Source organism: Lactuca serriola, chromosome 1 (genome assembly GCF_051521515.1).
Source record: "Lactuca serriola cultivar US96UC23 chromosome 1, Lser_US96UC23_V15, whole genome shotgun sequence".
NCBI lineage: Eukaryota > Viridiplantae > Streptophyta > Magnoliopsida > Asterales > Asteraceae > Lactuca > Lactuca serriola.
Window position 1 is genome coordinate 255300529 of NC_136408.1, and position 10485 is coordinate 255311013.

Consider the following 10485-nt stretch of genomic DNA (forward strand, 5'->3'; position numbering starts at 1 on the left):
GGGACTCGGCGAGTTGGAGCCTAGACTCGCCGAGTAGGATCGCAGACTTGGTCGCGGGTCCGCGACTGGACTCGACGAGTCCAGATATGGACTCGGCGAGTCGACGCTGTTCAGCAGAAACCCTAACCGTTCAGTTTGGATCGTATTTAACGCCTCTTAGGCCGTCATTTTCAGTCTTTTGGTCGATTGAGAAGAACCCTAATCGCTGTGGACGTCCAGAGCAGGAGAGAAAGCTTTTGGAACTTGGAAGAATTGGTTAGGCAAGAAGAAGAGGGATTTGGCTAAAGGAATATCAAGGAGGATTGAGTCCTGAGATTTGGGGGACACAGAGAGTGCGTTTTCAGGTAATACTCGGACCAAATCTGTTATTTTGATGTGTATGTGAGTTTAGGGTTTATGAAACCCATTTAGTGATTAGATGGGTTATTATGTTATTACCCAAACGCTTTTACCCCAGTAATGAGATGTTTAGACGTCCAGAGGGTCCCATGGTTGTATACCTTGGGACCATACGTAATTCAGGAAGCAGTTACTCGTCTGCATGGCATGGACTCGCCGAGTTGTTCTTCAGACTCGGCGAGTAGCTTGAAGATTTACTGGGACTCGCCGAGTTGTTCTTCAGACTCGGCGAGTGGAGTCGGGGTGGCCCCGCGATTCTTCCAGGAGTAACTCGTCGGGTCGAGGAGGGTACTCGACGAGTAGATAAGGAATCTCAGAAAGTTGGAAGACGTCTAGACTCGCCGAGTCGCCATGGTACTCGCCGAGTCCGGTTGAGCTGACCGTTGACCGTTGACCGTTGACTAAGAGTTGACCTAAGTCTGACTTCTTAGGGATAGTCACACTTAGAAGAGATAAGTATTAATGAGTTACGTAATGTTATAGGGAGGTTGTAGCTCGTCGGTTGTGCACGAGTCATTTCAGGAGTTGCTAGCTTTCAGCATATACGAGGTGAGTCTTCTCACTATACTGTACCCGGAAGGGTTTGACTGTGTGACCGGAAGGTCGGATATGATATGTGATATGTATGCTATATGTGGTAAGTAAATTGTTATATGTGCTATGTATGATATGTGGGCCGGAAGGCAATATGTTATGGGCCGAAAGGCGATTATGTTATGGGCCGGAAGGCGTTGTATTGAGGACCGGAAGGTCAGGGCCTGGAAAGGCGTATGTGTGTAAGTGTATATTGGGGAACTCACTAAGCATTTATGCTTACAGTTGTTGTGTATGTATTTCAGGTACTAGCGAGGACCGTGGGAAGGCGCCGGCATGATCGATACACACTGAAGATTGTTTTATGATCTTGGGAGTTTGAATAATTGTATTGACTGAATAATTAAACTATTTATGCCTTGTTTTTAATGGGAACAATTATGTTTTAAAAATGAAAAATTTGTTTGAAAAATTTGAGTTGTTACAATTGGTATCAGAGCCTTGGTTTGAGGGATTCGGGTGCACCTTTGGGGGTAACTGAACTCAAACCGAGGATTTGAGGAAACTTTTCAAATAAAGGCATAAACTTTTGTAAATAGTTTTGTGGTAAGCAAGAAAGAAGCAGTGTGTACGATCAGTCAGCGCCCGAACGGTAAAGATCCCCAAAATACCTTACAATATTATATGATATGAATGGTTATGCATGCTAGAAGACTAGGTATTCATGATAGGACTAGAGTGGCCTGATTTGTGATGCCTTAGTCTAGGGAAGTTTGCTTATATGAGATGCTTGCTAGTATGCGGGTAGATAGTGCATATCAGAAGTAGAGTACTCACTATCCGAAGTTTGGGGAGGAGGACTTGGGATGAACACTGATGCGGTGTGGTCGGTAGTATTGGGCCCGTACTACCGAGGACACCGGGTCAGTGGGAGACCCAAGTAAGAATCCCTGGATATCGGGGACGGGGTAGGGTCGCGTTATCGAGTGCAATTACACTTGATAGAATCTCTGATAGTTTTATGTTGTATTTCAGAGATATCATGGTTAGACCGCGGCACGGGGCAAGTACGAGCGGTGTGAGTGACGAGGATATTCGTCAGATAATCCACGAGGAGGTGGCGGCGGCGATCCGGGCTGAGATCCCGGAGATGTTTGGGTCTATCAAGACCACCCTGATGGAGACGTTCGACGAGCGGTACGCCGCATTGACTGAGGCTGCAACCGCTGCAGCTACCGCAGCTGTGGCCGCTGCTAGGCCACAGGGGGGTGATTCATTGCTGTTCCGAGAGTTCAGCAACACGAAGCCACCAGAGTTCGATGGGACGCAGGATCCGATTGCTGCGATGAGGTGGATCGAAGATATAGAGGGGTGCTTCTACACTTGTTCATGCCCTGAGCACCTGAGGGTACGGTTCGCTTTGAACCAGCTCCGTCTGGGAGCCAAGGACTGGTGGAAGTTCGTGACGGCGAACTTCACTTTAGCAGAGACTGCGGCAGTGACATGGGAGGGGTTCACTACCATGTTCAGGGATGAGTACGTTCCCCCGGTGGAGCGGGAACGATTGGTTCAGGAGTTCTTAACCCTCAAGCAGGGTACTGATTCGGTGGCGGCGATCACGCGGAAGTTCCATGAGAGGGCGATGTTTTGCCCCGAGTTAGTGGCCACAGAGCAGGCTCGGATGAGCCGGTACTTAGGCGTTCTGAGGAGGGAGATCCAGGAGTTTGTGTCAAACTCCACTTACCATACTTTTACTGAGCTTCAGGCGAATGCCAGGAAGCGTGAGATCGAGTTAGAGACTCAGGCCAGGGAGGAGGCCGAGTCTCAGCAGGCAGACCGACGACCGGCTCAGTCTCAGCCGGCAGCCAAGCGGATCAAGTCCGCCGATTCGAGGACGGGAGGTTCGAAGAACCGCACTTGCGCAAAGTGCGGTAAGGGTCACGATGGGGCGTGTCGAGCCGGTGCTTGCTACAAGTGTGGCAAGGAGGGACACATTGCTAGGGAGTGTCCCAAGGGATTTATGGTTTGCTTTCATTGCAACCAGACCGGCCATCGGAAGGCCGAGTGCCCTCAGCTTCGTCAGGGATCTGCACCTGTTGCCAGGACTACTGAGACTCGACCGGTGAAGGTCGAGGCCCCGAGGGCTCGTGGGAGAGCCTTTCAGCTGACTGCGGAGGAGGTCCGCGCTGCGCCCGATGTTGTGGCAGGTATGTTGTAATTCATGTATTTATTTTAATGTCAAGATGTTATGCTTATGTTATTATATGCGTAGGTACTTTCCTTGTGAACTCTGTGCCTGCCTTAGTGTTATTTGACTCGGGTGCGAGTAGGTCCTTTGTGTCCTTAGCCTTTAGTCAGCATATTGGCGTTAGTCGTGAGTCGTTGAGTCGACCTTTGAGAGTCTCTATAGCTGACGAGAAGGTGATTTGTGCTACGGAGGTTCTTCGGGGATGTGTGCTAGAGATTTTCGGGGTTGGATTCCCGATTGATCTGATTCCTATCGCGATGGGGGATGTCTGTGTCATCGTAGGCATGGACTGGCTGAGCCGGTTCGGCGCTGTCATCGACTGTGAGCGTCAGTTGGTGACTATACGAGACCCTAGAGGGGGAGTTCTTTCGGTGTACGACGAGGGTACCCGTTCGGGATCAGCTTTTTGTTCGGCCGCTAGGGCGAGGCAGTGTCTACGGCAGGGCTGTAAAGGTTTTGTGGCGTATGTGATGGATATGCGGGAGGTTTCCGAGAAACCGAAGTCAGTTGAGGAAGTTCCGGTGGTGCGCGAATTTTCAGATGTCTTTCCCGAGGAGTTGCCGGGAGTACCGCCTGTGAGGCAAGTAGAGTTTAGTATTGATCTGGTTCCGGGGGCAGCACCTATTGCTAAAGTGCCCTATCGTCTTGCACCTCCAGAGATGCAAGAGTTGTCCTCGCAACTCCAGGAGTTGCTGGGGAAGGGATTCATTCGGCCGAGCAGCTCGCCATGGGGAGCACCTATTCTGTTCGTCAAAAAGAAGGATGGTTCACACCGGATGTGCATTGATTACCGGGAGTTGAACAAGCTAACGGTCAAGAACCGTTACCCGTTGCCGAGGATCGATGATTTATTCGATCAGTTGCAGGGAGCATCTTGGTTTTCCAAGATCGATCTGAGGTCAGGTTACCATCAGGTGAGAGTACGGGATGAAGACGTCCAGAAGACAGCGTTTAGGACGCGATATGGGCATTATGAGTTTGTGGTGATGCCTTTTGGACTCACCAATGCCCCGGCTGTGTTCATGGATCTCATGAACAGGGTATGCAGGCCGATGTTGGATCGGTCGGTGATCGTATTTATCGACGACATTCTGGTGTATTCGAGATCGAGAGAGCAGCATGAGGAGCATTTGAGGGAGGTCCTTGAGGTATTGAGGTCGGAGAAACTTTATGCAAAGTTCTCCAAATGTGAATTCTGGTTGCAGGAGGTCCAGTTTCTAGGACATGTGGTTAATCAGAAAGGGATATTGGTCGATCCGGCCAAGGTGGAGGCGGTGATGAGTTGGGAGGTGCCGAAGTCACCCTCTGAGATCAGAAGTTTCCTTGGGTTGGCAGGGTATTATCGGAGATTTATCAAGGATTTCTCCAAGATCGCTGTGCCACTCACCAGATTGACCCGGAAGGGTGTTACGTTCTCATGGGGGCCCGAGCAGCAGACCTCCTTTGAGACACTTCGCCAAAGATTGTGCGAAGCCCCGATATTAGCTCTTCCAGAAGGGATGGAAGATTTCGTGGTATATTGCAACGCATCGATTTCGGGATTGGGTGCAGTGTTGATGCAGAGGGGTCATGTGATAGCTTATGCGTCGAGGCAGCTGAAGCCTCATGAGGCGAGATATCCCACGCATGATTTAGAGTTGGGGGCAGTAGTGTTCGCTCTCAAGATTTGGCGTCACTACTTGTATGGGGTTCGATGTACGATATACACGGACCATAAGAGTTTGAAGTATTTGATGGATCAACCCAACCTAAATATGCGTCAGAGGAGGTGGTTGGATGTGGTCAAGGATTATGATTGTGAGATCCTGTACCACCCAGGCAAGGCTAATGTGGTAGCCGATGCGTTGAGCCGCAGGGCGGAGAGCACTCCATTGCGAGATGTGTACTTGAGACTGACCGTGATGACTCCTGTATTGGATGATATTCGTAGGGCACAGGCTGAGGCTGTGCGACCAGAAATGCAGAAGAAAGAGCGGGTTGTGGGGTTAATCTCAGAGTTTGTCAAGGATAGTCGAGGCCTTATGACGTTTCAGGGTCGGATTTGGGTACCGTTCGTGGGCGGTACGCGTATTACGTTGATGGAAGAGGCTCATAGGTCGAAATTCTCGATCCATCCCGGTGCTATAAAGATGTATTTGGATTTAAGGAAGGAATATTGGTGGCCCTGTATGAAGAGGGACGTGGCATGGTTCGTTGAGAGGTGCTTGACCTGCCGTAGGGTTAAGGCTGAGCACCAGAGACCGCATGGCAAGTTACAGCCATTGGAGATCCCCGAGTGGAAGTGGGAACAGATTACTATGGATTTCATCACCAAATTGCCGAGGACTGCTAGGGGAGTTGACGCAATTTGGGTGATCGTGGATAGGTTGACAAAGAGTGCACACTTCCTTGCCATCAGTGAGAGTTCTTCGGCGGAGAAATTGGCGGAGATATACGTGAGAGAGGTGGTATCTCGGCACGGGGTGCCGATCTCGATTGTGTCAGACCGTGATGTGCGCTTCACTTCCAGGTTCTGGAAGAAATTCCATGAGGAGCTGGGTACTAAGTTGCATTTTAGTACCGCATACCATCCTCAGACAGACGGTCAGAGCGAGCGGACAATTCAGACACTGGAGGACATGCTCCGAGCGTGTGTGTTAGACTTCGGGGGTAGTTGGGATGCGTATTTACCATTGGCGGAGTTTTCCTACAACAACAGCCATCATTCGAGCATTGGTATGCCGCCTTTCGAGCTGTTGTATGGTAGGAGGTGTCAGACTCCCATTTGCTGGGGAGAGGTGGGACAGAGAGTGATGGGCAGCACGGAGATCATACTCCAGACGACAGAGCAGATTCAACAAGTGAGACAAAGATTATTGACTGCCCAGAGCCGACAGAAGAGTTATGCAGACAGGCGCCGATCCGAGCTTGAATTTCAGGTCGGCGACTTCGTTCTACTGAAGGTCTCTCCTTGGAAAGGAGTGATTCGGTTCAGGAAGAGAGGCAAGTTAGGGCCCCGGTATATTGGGCCATTTCGTGTGGTTGCAAGGGTAGGCCGGGTAGCCTATCGGTTGGAGTTGCCAGCGGAGTTGGGTCAGATCCATGACACTTTTCATGTATCGCAGTTGAGGAAGTGCATAGCTGATGAGTCGGCAGTGGTTCCATTGGAGGATATTCAGGTGGATGCGAGCCTGAATTACGCGGAGAGACCAGTGGCGATCAGGGATCGGAAGATCAAGGTTCTGAGGAACAAGGAAGTACCTCTGGTGTTGGTTCAATGGCAACACCGTAAGGGATCAGAAATGACTTGGGAACCGGAGCGCGAAATGCGGGAACAGCATCCGGAACTATTTGCAGAGTGAGACTTCGAGGGCGAAGTCTAATCCAAGTGGGGGAGAGTTGTAACAGCCCGGAAATCTCAGGTATTATTAAAATTATGTTTTTGGGGTGATTTAAGAGGGGACTCGGCGAGTTGGAGCCTAGACTCGCCGAGTAGGATCGCAGACTTGGTCGCGGGTCCGCGACTGGACTCGACGAGTCCAGATATGGACTCGGCGAGTCGATGCTGTTCAGCAGAAACCCTAACCGTTCAGTTTGGATCGTATTTAACGCCTCTTAGGCCGTCATTTTCAGTCTTTTGGTCGATTGAGAAGAACCCTAATCGCTGTGGACGTCCAGAGCAGGAGAGAAAGCTTTTGGAACTTGGAAGAATTGGTTAGGCAAGAAGAAGAGGGATTTGGCTAAAGGAATATCAAGGAGGATTGAGTCCTGAGATTTGGGGGACACAGAGAGTGCGTTTTCAGGTAATACTCGGACCAAATCTGTTATTTTGATGTGTATGTGAGTTTAGGGTTTATGAAACCCAGTTAGTGATTAGATGGGTTATTATGTTATTACCCAAACGCTTTTACCCCAGTAATGAGATGTTTAGACGTCCAGAGGGTCCCATGGTTGTATACCTTGGGACCATACGTAATTCAGGAAGCAGTTACTCGTCTGCATGGCATGGACTCGCCGAGTTGTTCTTCAGACTCGGCGAGTAGCTTGAAGATTTACTGGGACTCGCCGAGTTGTTCTTCAGACTCGGCGAGTGGAGTCGGGGTGGCCCCGCGATTCTTCCAGGAGTAACTCGTCGGGTCGAGGAGGGTACTCGACGAGTAGATAAGGAATCTCAGAAAGTTGGAAGACGTCTAGACTCGCCGAGTCGCCATGGTACTCGCCGAGTCCGGTTGAGCTGACCGTTGACCGTTGACCGTTGACTAAGAGTTGACCTAAGTCTGACTTCATAGGGATAGTCACACTTAGAAGAGATAAGTATTAATGAGTTACGTAATGTTATAGGGAGGTTGTAGCTCGTCGGTTGTGCACGAGTCATTTCAGGAGTTGCTAGCTTTCAGCATATACGAGGTGAGTCTTCTCACTATACTGTACCCGGAAGGGTTTGACTGTGTGACCGGAAGGTCGGATATGATATGTGATATGTATGCTATATGTGGTAAGTAAATTGTTATATGTGCTATGTATGATATGTGGGCCGGAAGGCAATATGTTATGGGCCGAAAGGCGATTATGTTATGGGCCGGAAGGCGTTGTATTGAGGACCGGAAGGTCAGGGCCTGGAAAGGCGTATGTGTGTAAGTGTATATTGGGGAACTCACTAAGCATTTATGCTTACAGTTGTTGTGTATGTATTTTAGGTACTAGCGAGGACCGTGGGAAGGCGCCGGCATGATCGATACACACTGAAGATTGTTTTATGATCTTGGGAGTTTGAATAATTGTATTGACTGAATAATTAAACTATTTATGCCTTGTTTTTAATGGGAACAATTATGTTTTAAAAATGAAAAATTTGTTTGAAAAATTTGAGTTGTTACAAAAGCACCCGAACCTACACATATACCCGAAACCACCCAACCCGAACCTACCCATACTACTACACCACCAGCTTCACCACCACCACCTTCTCCTGGTCATGCTTCAGAGGGAGAAGAACCATTCCATGGCGGGGAAGATATAACGTTTGACTCGGTCTTCTATAGTCCGTTTCAAGTACAGAGTGATGACGATGACGACGCTCCTATCACAAAACGACATCTCAAGGAGCTCCATGACAAGATTGACTTGCTCATTGCCTCCTCTTCCACTTCTCAGTCATCCCTTTCTGAAGATGCAGTTCAGAAGATTTTTGACGCCTTCTCTAAAGCTCAGCAAGATTCTATTGCTTCTGCAACCTCCACCATGGATGCCTCAACAAAAGCCTGTCAGGCAGCGACTGAAAAAGTCGATAAACTATTTTCTGATGCCTCTTCTCTGTTAAAGTCTTTACAGGAGAGTGCAAATGCTGCCAAGACTACGTTGGAACCAATTGTTCACCAGCTAGCAACGTCAGTCTCCACTGAGTTGAAGTCCTTCGCTTCTTTTCGTCAAATGCTTTCAGACGACAACTCAGCCTTTCGCACAACCATTGACGAGCGTCTCTCGAAGCTACAATAAGATTTGGCTACCGAGAACTCTCTTATGGATGTTCTTGCCAAGAAGACCACTGCTCTGTAGGTCAAGAGCGTTCAACTCTCCCACTCTCAACAGGAGATTGACTCTCTTCGGTCCGAGAGGTAGGTGATAAAGTCGTGTGTTTCGGATGTCCACTCTGCCATCTCCAACATCCTCGAAGCACATGATCCTATCCTTAACTATACAGTGAGGCGTGACCTTGCAGAGAAGCTGTCTCCCGCCCTTGCCCTGCTCAGCAAACTCGAAGGGATACTTGATTTTGTGTCCATTCCGAAACAAAGGGGAGAGAAGGAATCTATGTCCCAACTACCTCCTACCTCAAAGGCAACTCACACTACCGAACCTCCTCCAGTAGGCCAAGCCTCTGGTTCCGGTGTGAAAGACAAAGGCAAAAAGATTGCTGAGTAAGAAGAAGAAGAAGAAGAAGAAGAAAGAATCGCCGACTTGTTGAAGCGTAGAAGTCGACGCAATGAGGCTGATATCAGTGCTCGTGTGGCAAGAGAGGCTGAAGAAGCCGAACGAAAACAGAAGGAAGCCCACGACCTTCTTGAGAGTAGGAAAACTCTTTTTCCTACCTAGACTCTCGAGAGGATGATAAAAGAAGCCATTGACACACCGAGTATCTTGTGGCTGGAACCTGTAATCTCTCTTGATTGTTCCAACACTGTCGACTCTCAGTTTGACATGCCACTGACCCGAAAGGCATTCATATTTCATGCCTTTTCCAACGTTGCAGAGTTCCCTCATCCTCATCCACAGGTTGATCGGGACTTAATCAATTTCTATCTGAAGGCTGCTCAACCTCAGTATCAGACTTGGAGCGCTCAGAAAATTATCAACGTTCGGGTCTTGAAGCCATATAGTGAAGGGAACTTCATCAACATTCGGTTCAAGGTACTTCGGGGATCTGCCAAAACCGAACATGCTATTTCCCTTGCAGATCTTCCAAACCTTAATCCCCATGATTGGATTATCTTGCACAACATCCTTCTCACCAACGAAGCTGAATACGGTCCGATCATCAACCATCTCAAGCGGATGCTCGTGTGCTACATCATGAAAGTTGCACTGATGGATCAGGAGATTGTAAGCGTATTTAAGAAGAAACCAAAAATATCTCCTGTTGGCTCTGCCAGTGATCTCAACGAAATGCAGATGGGTAAAATTGACTCGAGAAGGAATTCGGTCATGTTCACCAGGAACGAAGGACATAAATGTCTTTTCGCTTTGGCTGACAAACACCTCTACACCACTGCTTGCTTAGAGCACGTTATGGGGATCATCCACAGATGCAAGCAGAACTCAGCGGATGATGTCAAGTACTTCGATGACATGATACAATGGTAAATTCGGTTCAGACAGACTATTCTCGCTCTTATCACACGTTTGTTTGATACTGTAAAGAAGGCTCCCGCTGCTGGCCCGAAGAAGAAGTAGTCTCGCTCCAATTTGACGCAAAGGGGGAGATTGTTGGGTCGTGTTTTGTATTAAGTGTTGCGTCTATTGGGCTCGTTAGCTAGTCCATTTTTGTATCTCCGGTGTGGGCCTATCCATCCGTGAGTTTAGTAGGGTTGAATATAAATATAGGTTCTTGCATGCATCTTAGGTTAACGATAGAATAGAACGATCAGAGCATTATTCAGAAGTTTATTATTATCGTTCTTGTAACCCTAAATCCTCTATAGCGGAAGTTCTTAGTTAAGCTCTACTGAGGATTGTTTGATCTAATCATTCGACATATTTTGATCCACTCTTGTTTTATTTATTGTTTTGAGTTCATCGTAATACCTGTTTCATAGATCTAATCGATC

General features: G+C 48.5%; 2 long non-coding RNA genes across 2 annotated transcripts; both read left to right on the top strand.

The window, feature by feature from the left end:
- Positions 1 to 211: 211 nt before the first annotated feature.
- On the top strand, positions 212 to 2253 carry LOC145072975 (uncharacterized). The gene is made up of 3 exons (XR_013691204.1): positions 212 to 344; positions 883 to 948; positions 1969 to 2253. It is a non-coding gene; the product is annotated as an uncharacterized LOC145072975 (long non-coding RNA).
- A 4596-nt stretch (positions 2254 to 6849) lies between these two features.
- LOC145072982 (uncharacterized) lies at positions 6850 to 7983 on the top strand. Its single transcript, XR_013691205.1, has 3 exons — positions 6850 to 6963; positions 7502 to 7567; positions 7858 to 7983. It is a non-coding gene; the product is annotated as an uncharacterized LOC145072982 (long non-coding RNA).
- Positions 7984 to 10485: the final 2502 nt, after the last annotated feature.